This window comes from Vicia villosa, unplaced genomic scaffold, assembly GCF_029867415.1.
Source record: "Vicia villosa cultivar HV-30 ecotype Madison, WI unplaced genomic scaffold, Vvil1.0 ctg.001315F_1_1, whole genome shotgun sequence".
Lineage (NCBI taxonomy): Eukaryota > Viridiplantae > Streptophyta > Magnoliopsida > Fabales > Fabaceae > Vicia > Vicia villosa.
In genome coordinates this window covers 11,743-24,715 of record NW_026705571.1, presented here as the reverse complement: position 1 = coordinate 24,715, position 12,973 = coordinate 11,743, and positions in this window count along the sequence as shown.

The following is a 12,973-nucleotide window of genomic DNA, read 5'->3' as shown; positions in this document are numbered from 1 at the left end:
AGAAGAAAAAGAAGAAAGATAAGAAGAAGAAGAAGAAGAAGAAGAAGAAGAAAAAGAAAGAAGAAAAGAAGGTTGTTGAAGGAGAACAGAAGAAGGACGAAGAGGAAAACAAAGAAGAAGCAAGGAAGAAGGAAATTTCTGAAGGAAAGAAGGTTGCGATTCTGAAGAAAAGGAAGGCTGTTAAAGCTAAATCTGAGAGGCCTCACAAGAAGAAATCTTCAGGTGTGTTTATTTCTGAACCTGATTCTGTATCTGTTTTGAATTTAAAATCTGTACCAACAGAAGTTCCCCCCATCTCTCAACCAGAAAAAGCCTCATCACCTCCAACCACAAAAGTTCTCACCCCTCTTCCTTCACCCAAGAAAAATCTTGCTTCTGACCATCCTATTTCTGACCCTATCCTAGATATCTTACCCCTTCAAACCCTCTTTCCTCCTCACACAAATATCTCCACTTCTCAACCTCCTCCTCATTCAAACTCTGAACATGTTGCCTCCCCTGTTCCCAACAACCCCACTGCATCAGAATCTCCAAATTCTGATTCCTTACATGAACTCTTTCGCACCTGCAACTATACACCCAAACCTCGTCCTGGCCCTGCCTTTGTTAACCTGGAGTCTGAGGATGAAGCGGAATCATTGTTGTCTCTTGATAGAGAACCTAAACCCTACTTCATTCTGAACCCAGATTCCTCATCTACCTAATTCAAAACCCCTAACCCTGAACCATCTGTTGGTGTAAGTTTTGAATTTCTGAAGCAAAAGGTACATACAGGACTAGAAGCTTTGAAGGTTGCACATAAGCCACTTTTGAACCTTTTTTGCATTTGGAGATTTTATCTTGAAGTTATTGGTCCTGGAAAAAAATAGCCATTTGTGAATCTTTAAAAGGACCTGTAATGTTTTGGCTCATATCTCTCAAATGGTGCATTTCTTGGTCTTGGGCCCAACATAAAAGTTGTAGAGAGTTCAATTTCCTTCAAAATAGGCTTTGGTTGGGAAATTTATGATGTTCCATGTGAAAGTTATGGCTGGTCAAAGTTCAGTTGACTTTTAGGTTCAAAACCCTAATTTAGAAACTTTGTGTTTTGTTGATTTCTGAACTTTCCTTGATGAATCATGGTCAAACCTTGATCAAAATATTAATGTTACTTCAAATTGTTGATGTTGGCAAAAAAATCAGGAGTTTTGACTGTGCTTTGACCATAGTTGTCTTTTAGGTCAAACTAGTCGACTGTTGACCATTTGAACTGTTGACTGAGCAATCTTATGAATCAGCTTGAAACTTGGCATGAGGATACTATGAGGCATATGAGAGGCTATGAAGTCCACTAGTATTAGAAGTTGATTTTACTTGGAGAGAAGCAAAACCCTAGTTTTGGCTTGTTGTTTAGGAGACAGGTAAGTGTGCCCAAATCTTGTATAGTCCTGAGCAGTTGAAAGTTATGTGAGCCAAAATATGATGGGCAAATTTTGGGGTATGACAGAAAGCAACAATTTTTTTGGTTTTTATATGAAACAAACAAACAACATCCTTCCTTTAAACTGGGAGGAAGGAAACAGATCTACTGGGGACATAGGATAAACAGTCCCTGACACTTGGGAAATTGACAATGCCACAGACTTTGGTAAATCCAGGATTCTCACAGAATGAACCAGATGTAAACATTAGTCCTTTTGACACAAATAAGGGTTATGGATTCACATATAACACATCACCAGGCTATGGATTCTCAAATAACGAGGTAACAAAAGAAGGGGTTCTGGATTCTCTCAGAACAAAAGGGATCAATTACGGATTCTTGCAATGACAAAGATATGTTATGGATTCGCACATAACAACAACAACACCAAGCTATGGGTTCACACGTAACAAGGCTAACTCTTTTCCATAGGTTGCATTCTTATGCTAGAGAAGGAAAATAATGGGTTTTCTCAATGAACTATCTCATACGCTAGGGAGACTCACCATTCATAAAAGGAAGAAATAACTTCAACATGAACTGTCTCGACGCTGGAGAGACTAACCATTCATAATAATTTTAACATGAACTGTCTCGACATTGGAGAAACCAACCATTTATAAAGGGTAATAAACTTTAACATGAACTGTCTCGACCCTGGAGAGACTAACCATTCATAATCTTTAACTGGAACTGTCTCTATGCTGGAGAGACTAACCATTCATAATCTTCTTTAGGTTCTTCAATAGACTGTCTTTATCATCTATTGTGAATCTTCTATAGTGATTGCCTTCTTACACCAAGAGACTAATCACTTGCAAAATCAGGTTCTTCAACAGACTATCTTCATCATTTTGAGAAGGCGAACCATCTATTGTGAAACTTCTATCATTCCCAAACTTCTTTGCTGGAAATATTTTCCTTGCTCCATAGAGACTGTCATCTTCTTTCAAGAAGGAAATTGGGGACACACAAGCTGCTCAAATAAAGAGACCATTATTTGTTGTCAGGTAAAGTGCAGTGGTAACTGCGGGGGATATAAATCCAACTTTCTAGGGAACCATAACCAGGTACATTTTTTTGAAAATATCAGGTCTTCAATTGTGCAAAATAAATGAACTCTGAGAATCCAGGATTCGCTGATCCGAGTAATCATATCTGATGGAGACAAAGTTCAAACCAAGGCAGAGTTGGAATGGAACATCAAACAAGACACTTCCCATTGAGGAACAAGCTCAAAAATAGGAGTACATCCTATCTATAGATAGGTCGATAAGCTAAAACAAGATCCTCCCATGAGGAACAAACTCACTGGGGAAACACAAGAATATGGGTCTTTCTGCCTAAAACAAGATGCAAATGATGTGCATGAATATATGATGCATGAATGTATGAGTGCATAAGTGAGTGTTATGTGCATACTGACAAAACAAACATATAATGAGATGACCACATTGGGGAATGACAACACCAGGGTATATACTCGCTTGATTGTCAATAATATCTTCTATTTAGGGATGCAGCTCCGTAGGGGAAAAGAATACCCTTCAAGTCAAACTTCTTAATCAAAGGATCCATTCCGAGAAGAAAACCCATTGAAAAGGGGGACACATTTCGAGAAGAAAACTCATTCTTGGCTGGAGATAACTTGTGTCAAGACCTAGCTGCTTTGTAGGGATAAAATTTGTTGGTGTTTTTCGTTTCTTTCTTCGAGAACCAACTCTTTTGGGGACCCTGGGTCAACATGTACCTCCGTATTCAAGAGTTTTAAGAAAACGTTCTATCTTTTTAATTATTTTGAAAAACAACTTTGACTTTGTTTCAAATCTATTAATTTTAAAAACATTATTTGCAAGATAGAATAAAATAAGAATTCCAAGAAATGAGATGAGGCTCAAATTTTCATTAATGTAATTGTAGTCTGCGAAAGGCAAGACTCCATGGATTACAAAGTTTGAAAATGGTAACTTTCACAGAAAAGGGTACACTAAAATACAATGATCACTAGTCTCCCTACCAACTTTGAATATCACGCGTACATTGACGTCGGTTGAGAGTCTTCATAACATCTTCAGGATGGTCAGGTGATATCGGATATGGTTACTTGCCATATTCCCTAATTTTTGCATGAATTGCCTTTGCAGGTCTTCAATTCATCGGGATGATTTTCTCCTTTTTTATTGTCTCTAATTTTTGCCTGGACCGCCTTTTCAGGTTTTCAGTCCATCGAGACGCTCATTTTTTCCTAAGTCGCCCTTTTGGGTTTTCAACTTAGCGAGCTCTTCTTTTTTCTTTTTTTCCTAGGCGAAGTATTTCTTGACCATATCGGTATTCACGGGACGTGGGAATTATTCACCATCCATAGTCATGAGAACCAAAGCACCACCCGAGAAGGCTTTCTCGACAATGTATGGGCCTTCATAATTGGGAGTCCATTTGCCCCTGGGATCTGCTTGAAGAGGTAATATCTTCTTGAGCACGAGATCGCCTTCCTTAATCTCCAAGGTCTGACTTTCTTGTCAAAGGCTCTCTTCATTCTTTCTTGGTAAAGCTGATTGTGGCTTAATATGGTCATTCTTTTTTCTTCAATAAGATTCAACTGATCATATCTAGCTTGACACCATTCAGCTTCTGATAACTTGGCTTCCATCAGGATCCTTAAGGAGGGAATCTCAACCTCTATCGGGAGTACGGCTTCCACGCCATATACCAAGGAGAAAGGTGTTTCCCCAGTCGAGGTGTGAATTGTAGTATGGTACCCATGCAGAGCAAGAGGGAGCATTTCATGCCAGTCTTTGTAAGTCACAACCATTTTCTGGACAATCTTCTTAATATTCTTGTTAGTTGCTTCTACCGCTCCATTCATCTTAGGATGGTAGGGGGAGGAATTGTGATGCCCAATCTTGAACTCACCACATAACTCTTTCATCATCTTGTTGTTCAGATTGAAACCATTATCAGTAATGATTCTGTTGGGTACGCCGTAGCGGCAAATGAGATTGTTCTTGATAAATCTTACTACCACTTGTCAAGTAACATTGGCGTAAGAGGCAGCTTTGACCCATTTGGTGAAGTAATCAATGGCGACCATGATGAAACGGTGTCCATTTGAAGCATTTGGTTTAATCATTCCAATCATATCAATTCCCCACATAGAGAAAGGCCATTGAGAGGAGATAACGTTGAGAAGTGTCGGAGGCACATGGATCTTATCAGCATAGATCTGGAATTTGTGGCACTTCTTCACATATCTATAGCAGTCAGATTCCATTGTCATCCAATAGTAACTTGCTCTCAGTATCTTTCTTGTCATTGCATGTCCGTTGGCATGAGTGCCAAAAGATCCTTCATGAATTTCTTGCATTAATTGGTTTGCTTCGTGTCTATCCACGCATCTGAGTAATACCATGTCAAAATTCCTTTTGTAGAGCACATCCCCAGTCAGGAAGAAATTACCAGACAATCTTTTCAAAGTTCTTATGTCTTTGCTAGATGCCCCAGGTGGGTACTCTTGTTTTTGTAAGAAGATTTTAATGTCATAAAACCACAGCTTGTCATCTGTGACAACTTTAACAGTGAATACACGAGTGGGCTATCCAAGTGCATGATTTTAATTTGAGGAGCTTCATTTGGAAACTTCACTTGATACATGGAAGCCAAGGTAGCCAATGTATCTGCCATTTGATTTTCCTCACGATCAGAATTCTCCGCTCTCTGGATGTTCAGAAAGTCCCCAAGAAGAGAAAGACAGTGGGAGAAGGTCCTTCCACAAAGAAAGCTAAGAAGAAGAAGAAGACTTCAAGTATTTCTATTTCTGATTCTGTACCTGTTAATATTTTTGAAACTGTATCAACAGATAACCCAGAAACTCTGAAAATACCTAGATCATCTGAATCTATCAGGCAGCTGATAGATGATATAGATAACATTGACGATTCTATCCTACACTCTGACCCTGAACCAGAAATTCCCCCATAACAAAAACAATCTTCTAAACTTCCATCTACCTCTGTTCAAACTTCTGAACCCATCATTCTGAACCCTCCACCTCTCACTATTATATTCCCAACCATACCCTCTGAAAACATTTTCTCCACCTCTCAACCTTCATCCTCTGAACCTCAATCTTCTGCACCCCAACCTCAACCAACATCTTCTGTACCTCAACCTCAACCTCAACCTCAACCAGCCTCTCTCATATCTGAAACCCAACCAGCAGTAGACATTCCTATCTTCTGTGATTTTTCTGACCCATCCTCTCCATCATCTGATTCTCTCATTCACAACCCTCGCAACCCAGCACCTTCTTCTGATCCATCAGTTGTTATTATAGACTCTGATCATGAAGAAACATATTCACCCATCTCAACCTCTTCACTCCTTCTTTCTGATAGACCTTCTGAGCCATACCTTCTCTCAAAACCCCAATTGCCCATAACCATCATCAAACCCACCTCATCTTTACCCTCTGTTGATACTCGCTTTCAGTTACTTAACTACAGGGTATAGACCAGGTTGGAAATGCGATACACGAAAGTACTCATCAACCCCTAAGGAAGCTATAATCATGTTTCTAGCTTTCCAATCATACCCGTAATTCTTTTCATCTTTTTCATCCCATTGTGCTTGAGGTTTAGGTCCGGTAACGCCTGCATCGTTGGTTATGGTGATAGCCATAGGACTAATGATGATGACATCCCAGATTTTTCTATCAACGGAGTTGATATGAATGCACATACAGTCCGAACGATCGAGTTATCGGGGACCAGATATGTGCAGTAAACCGAACAGATGAAAACAGCGAATTATGAATTACGTTTTAACGAATTTATCAATTAAGTCAAATACACACTTAATAGAGTATTACTCACAATGAATGTTTATACCAAAATTTGACCAAAAATTGAATGAGTAATTTTATCGAACACTTGGTGATCGATATTTACCAAACCTCAATTTTTGCTCAACAATGGATATTTAACAAAATGAAGATTAAAAAGATAAACGTAAGAACGATAAAGAACACGAGATTTGTAAAGGCAGTTCCTCTATCGTCCTCGCATGAGTACGTCTGCCCCTAATTTCAAATGAAATTAAGAAAGTTTTATTTGATTGCAAAATGTTTAACAAGGATAGAATTTACCAATCACCAACTACACACATGCAGTAAAATTGAATACAATTCTTTCCTCCCCTTGATTCAAGTTGAATCAAGTCAATGTCAATGATTTTCATCGATCAAGATCCCGATCCTTCCTTTTCAATCCTCCGGTTGTAGCAAGTTTGATGAGTGGACCTTCAATCCCTCAATTCCTTATGCTCAGCTGAATTGATTACCAAAGCGAAGCGATCATCGAAAACCTTCGAATCAAACCTTTGATGTAGAAGGAAAAACCCTAAGTTTTTATACAAGAAACACCCTCAACAATCTTCACTCGAACAAGACCAATGTCTACCGTCGAACCTTATCAACGCACGTTCCTTACTTCGATCGAAAAAGATGATTATGTGTGATTTTCGATCAATAAGCGAAAGGTTGAAGATGAGAAGAAGCTTGAGTATATCTTTCATGTTTCTTGTTAGTTTGCTTGAGAATGATCAATTTGATATATATACCACACCCCTTGCATTAGCCAATTAAACACAGCAAAAAACTAGTAAAAGTAGCGATAGGTCGATCTGCTCCATTGCATAGGTCGACCTGTTGAAGTTCTGCACATGTTTTTGGACCAAGCATGACACTTGCGTCGACCTGAAGGGTATGCGTGCGCTTACCCGAGGTTTCCTCTAAATGCCATGCGTCGACCTGAGCCATCAATGCGTCGACGCATTCTTTTCGTACACTGAATCCTTAAGTCACCAGATAGGATGCGTCGACCTGAAGGGTCGGCGTGCGCATACCCGAGGTTCCCTCAAAATGCCATGCGTCGACCTGAGGAGGCAATGCGTCGATGCATTCTGCCTTGACATGAATTCTTTCACAAGTGATAGCAGTAGGTCGACCTATTGTGTTAGTGAGTCGACCTATTGAGATCTTATAGCCAAAATTGCTTTTCTTTGTTGCATCCACTTGCTTTTTTTTTGTTTCCACTTCAATTGTGTCAAGTTCACAATGTTTTGACATCATGAAAACACACATTTTCCCTCACATACTCCCCCTTTCTGATGATGGCAAAAATTGTGAATTTTTGTCGAGTGCACTACGTAAAACAAAATGCTTGCTCCCCCTTTCTGCTTGCTCCCCCTGTCTTGGTGCATATGTTTGTTGTAGTGTTCTAATCTTCTTATCCAATGCATTCTCCCCCTTTGACAACATCAAAAAGAGACAAGCAATATGATTCATGTATGGTGGGATAATGTCATTGAAGGTTGATCATCACTAAGCCCTTTTGCAATCATAATCACAAAGCAATCATTCACATAAAATGATACTTAATGACAAAATAAAGAAGGCAATCATAACATAAATAACCAAACACACAATGAGCACATAGCTCAAAGTAATATTCTTACACAAACATATAGTACGGAAGAAAATTGTTCAGGCATAACATTAAAATACAGAACACAAAACACTTAAATTGTTCATAAACGATGCAAATGATTCATGCATGAAAAGAGGAAACTAGGCATCATCATCTTCATTTCTCTCTTGATCCGGAGGTGGAGGTTGAGTGGCATGAACTTGAGGAAATGGATAGTGTTGCATGAAGGCATTTGTGAATGAGGAGAGCTGATTGCTTTGCGCATCAGTCATACCATAAAGCGTGTTGTACCTTTGCTCTTGAATGGTGGAGTAAGCCGTAAATTGTTCACCTTGCTCAGTGACACGGGTGGTCAAAGTAGTAAGGCGCTCATTCATCAAATTCTGATTTTCAATTTGTTGGAGATGCATAGCCTCAAGCAAATTGCTTTGAATTTGTTGGAATATTTGCCACATTTGAGCCTTCATTTCCAGCACCCGCATCTTCATCTTCATCTTCACCTTCATTCTCTTCACCTTCTTCAATATTCATATCATCCTCATCTTCTCTGTTGAGGTCAACATTATTTCCCCTTAGAACAGCTCCGTAGTTTCATGTGGCTTGGTTGTAGAAGAATCCCATCATGTTCAAAGTTTTCTTGGTGAACTCTTGGTCGATTGGAATGGACATCATTGGAAGCTGTTGAGTTGGAATATTTACCCTGTTAAGTACCCATTGGATGAACGATGCATATCCAAGTGCGGTGCCTCCATCGGATTCCTTCAACTCAAACAATCGCTTTGCTATGAAATGAGGCCAATTTACCGAAATTCTGCTCTTGATCAGCCAAACTAGATAAATCTCTTGTTGGTCAACACGAGATGTCCACCTTGCTTAGGTCGGATGATTCGTGCCACAATCCACTGCAGAATTCTACCAACTATGTTCAGCAAACCTGTAGTAGCAGTCCTTGGAAACAAATTGCTTTGAACTATATGATCAGGATGAGGGCGCCTCAACATATTATTCAAGGCAACATTGTAGTCAAATTGAGTCAACACATTTGTATCAGTTACAGTTACCGCATTATTACTTAGCGGAAACAAACCGACATGCTTCCAGGTATTATCGGTGATGGCGTATGTAGGGCTACTCATCTGAAAATTGAAAGAACTGCCATGGAAGGGTCCTTCCATCCCATTATAGAAAATCCGAACCAAATCCACATTGTAATCATGACTTAATTCTAGAAAATCACCCAATTTTTGAACTTCAAGCAAATCAATTACCTGTTGTAGATGAAGTCTACGCAGGGTTCCCGTAAACAGCATGAATTGCTTAATGACTTTCCTCTTGCTGAAGTTGGATGAGTAGGATTCAACAAGTTCATCAGGAATTAGAGATAGAGCATTTTCCAGTTCAGGTTGTGATTGAGAAGAGGAATCTTCCCGGTTAGCTCTCTTTCTTGAAGATTTGTGGGAAGCCATTGATGAATGATCGAAAGGAGTGTGAGAGAAGTATAGTTGGAGATTTTAGGGTTTTCTGGTGGAGAGGTTGACGGCGCAGAGAGAAAGAGGAAGAAATGATTTTTGCCTTTAAGCCCTTTTTAAACTTAACCTATTTTTGAAATTCTGCGACCGATGCGTCGACCTATGCAGGTCATGCATCGACGCATTAGCTTCAGATTTTGAAAAAATTTCTTGTGATAGGTCGACACACAGAATGAGTAGGTCGACCTATTCTTGGCATTTTTCAAAAATTGGTTAAGCTTAATATATGTATGCATGAGGATACCAACATATGCATAAAACATACACACTTATGAACAAGTAGCAAATTTACCATGTTGATGCATTATCATGAGAGAAGTTTAAGGTTGAAACGATATTACCTTTACACATGGGAGATAGAGAAATATGCCCTCACATAACTTGAGTAAACACTTCAACATATTTGTGAGAACATAGATGATAATAATGATAATAAATAGAGCATATGCAACTACTCATAATTGCAACCTATCCGATATATCGAGGACACCAAGTTCCCTACGAATGTGAAAGAAAGGCTCGGTAGCTAGTGATTTTGTAAAGATATCGGCAAGTTGATTTTTGCTATCAACATGCTCAAACACTACATCACCTTTCTCCACATGATCTCTAAGAAAATGGTGTCGAATTTCTATGTGTTTAGTGCGAGAGTGCAAGACCGGATTTTTGGTTAAATTTATAGCACTTATGTTATCACAAAAGATGGGAATATGATCAAGCTTGACATTGAAGTCAAATAATTGTTGCTTGAGCCATAAGCTTTGAGCACAACAATTACCGGCCACCACATATTCCGCCTCGGCGGTTGACAAAGCAACAGAAACCTGTTTCTTGCTATGCCAACTCACTAAGGAGTTTGAGAAGAAGTGACATGTACCACTAGTGCTTTTCATATCCAACTTGCACCCGGCAAAGTCGGAATCAGAATACCCAACCAAAGAACAATCACTACCTTTAGAGAACCATAAGCCATGCTTAGTTGTACCAATAAGATACCTAAGTATGCGCTTAACGGCTTTTAAGTGAGACTCCTTAGGACATGATTGGTATCTTTCACACATACAAACACTAAACATAATATCGGGACGAGAAGCGGTAAGGTAAAGTAGGGAACCGATCATACCTCTATACCTTTTTACATCAACCGGCTTACCGTGTTCATTCCGATCAAGATTTACCGCGGTAGGCATAGGAGTGTCAATGGCCTTGGACTTTGCCATGTCAAAGCGTTTGATAAGCTCTTGACAATACTTAGTTTGACTCACAAATATGCCTTCCTTTAGTTGCTTGATTTGGAGTCCAAGAAAGTAGTTTAGTTCACCCATCAAGCTCATCTCAAATTCTCCCTGCATAAGCTTAGAAAACTCCTCGACAAGAGTCATGTTAGTAGACCCAAAAATAATATCATCAACATACACTTGAACCAATATAGAATGCTTTTCATGTCTTTTAATAAATAGGGTCGTATCTACCTTCCCTCTTGAGAAACCTTGATTTATCAATAAGTTACTAAGTCGCTCGTACCAAGCTCTTGGAGCTTGTTTAAGACCGTACAAGGCACACTTAAGTTTATAAACATAATCGGGATAATCAATGTTTTCAAAGCCGGGAGGTTGGGATACATAGACCTCTTCATTAATAAACCCATTTGGAAAAGCACTCTTAACATCCATTTGATAAAGCTTAAAGTTTTGTGAACATGCAAATGCAATTAACAAGCGTATTGCCTCGAGTCAGGCGACCGGAGCATAAGTCTCCTCATAATCGATCCCTTCCTCTTGGCTATACCCTTGAGCAACAAGACGAGCCTTGTTGCGAGTAATAATACCGTTTTTGTCTAGTTTGTTCCTAAACACCCATTTAGTGCCAATTACTTGATGGTCTCGCGGAGGAGGTACAAGGTCCCAAACCTCATTTATCTTAAATTGGTTTAGCTCTTCTTGCATAGATAAATACCAATGCTCATCGACTAATGCATCTTTGGAGTTTTTAGGCTCAATTTGAGAGACGAAAGAATAATAAAAACAAAAGTTACTTATCCTTGACCGTGAGGTTACTCCTTTTGATATGTCTCCTAGAATGTTCTCCATAGGATGGTCCTTAGAAGATTTCCATTCAAGAGGAAGATCACTTTTGTCACTTGGTTTTTCTTCCACTTTCTCTTTAGGTGCTTGATCCACTTCCTATTTAATATTCTCGGGTGAGAGGAAATCTTTATCTATCTCAAGCTTAGTATCCGGATCCTTTAGTATACTCTCAGTTGAGATACCTGCATCATTTAGAGCACTACCTTTTCCGACAACTTTCGGACATGATTAATCAAAAGAAACATGTACGGACTCTTCAACAATATGTAACCTTTTGTTGTATACTCTATAAGCTTTACTATATTGAGCGTATCCTAGAAAGATACCCTCATCCGCTTTTGCATCAAATTTACCAATATTTTCCTTTCCATTATTTAAAACAAAGCATTTACATACAAATACGTGAAAGTGGGATATGTTTGGTTTTCTTCCTTTTAAGAGTTCATACGGTGTTTTGTTTAGAATAGGTGGTATCAAGATCCTATTTAAAACATAGCAAGCCGTATTTATGGCATCGGCCCAAAAGTATTTTGGAAGCCCATGTTCATTAATCATAGTCCTCCCAAGTTCTTCCAAAACACAGTTTTTACGTTCCACCACTCCTTTAGAGCAACAGACTTCTTTTCGGTGTCCTTTGACTTCTCTTTCTTTTCTTTCTTTTCGTGCTTGTTTAGGTTCATGAGATCTTGCTCATGTTCTTCAAGCTTTCCAAATAGAGCAGTGAGATCCAACATAGAGAGATCGTTGGCTTCTTTGATTGTCGTGACCTTAGGTTGCCTTTCCCTACTAAGACATCTCAAAATTTCGTTAGTAGCTACGGCATTGAGAGTAATATGTCCCAAAGTGTGTAAACGATTGATAATATGAGAAAATCTCTTTTGCATTTCCGCAATGGTTCACCTTGCTTCATGTGAAAGAGATCAAACCCTTGCGTCAAGGTATTGATTCTAGCTAGCTTAACATCATTAGTTCCTTTATGGGCGACTTGTAATGCATCCCACATTGCCTTTGTTGTTTGGCAATGCGATACACGAAAGTACTCATCAACCCCTAAGGAAGCTATAATCATGTTTCTAACTTTCCAATCATACCCGTAATTCTTTTCATCTTTTTCATCCCATTGTGCTTGAGGTTTAGGTCTGGTAACGCCTGCATCGTTGGTTATGGTGATAGCCATAGGACCAATGACAATGACATCCCAGATTTTTCTATCAACGGAGTTGATATGAATGCACATACAGTCCGAACGATCGAGTTATCGGGGACCAGATATGTGCACTAAACCGAACAGATGAAAATGTCGAATTATGAATTACGTTTTAACGAATTTATCAATTAAGTCAAATACACACTTAATAGAGTATTACTCACAATGAATGTTTATACCAAAATTTGACCAAAAATTGAATG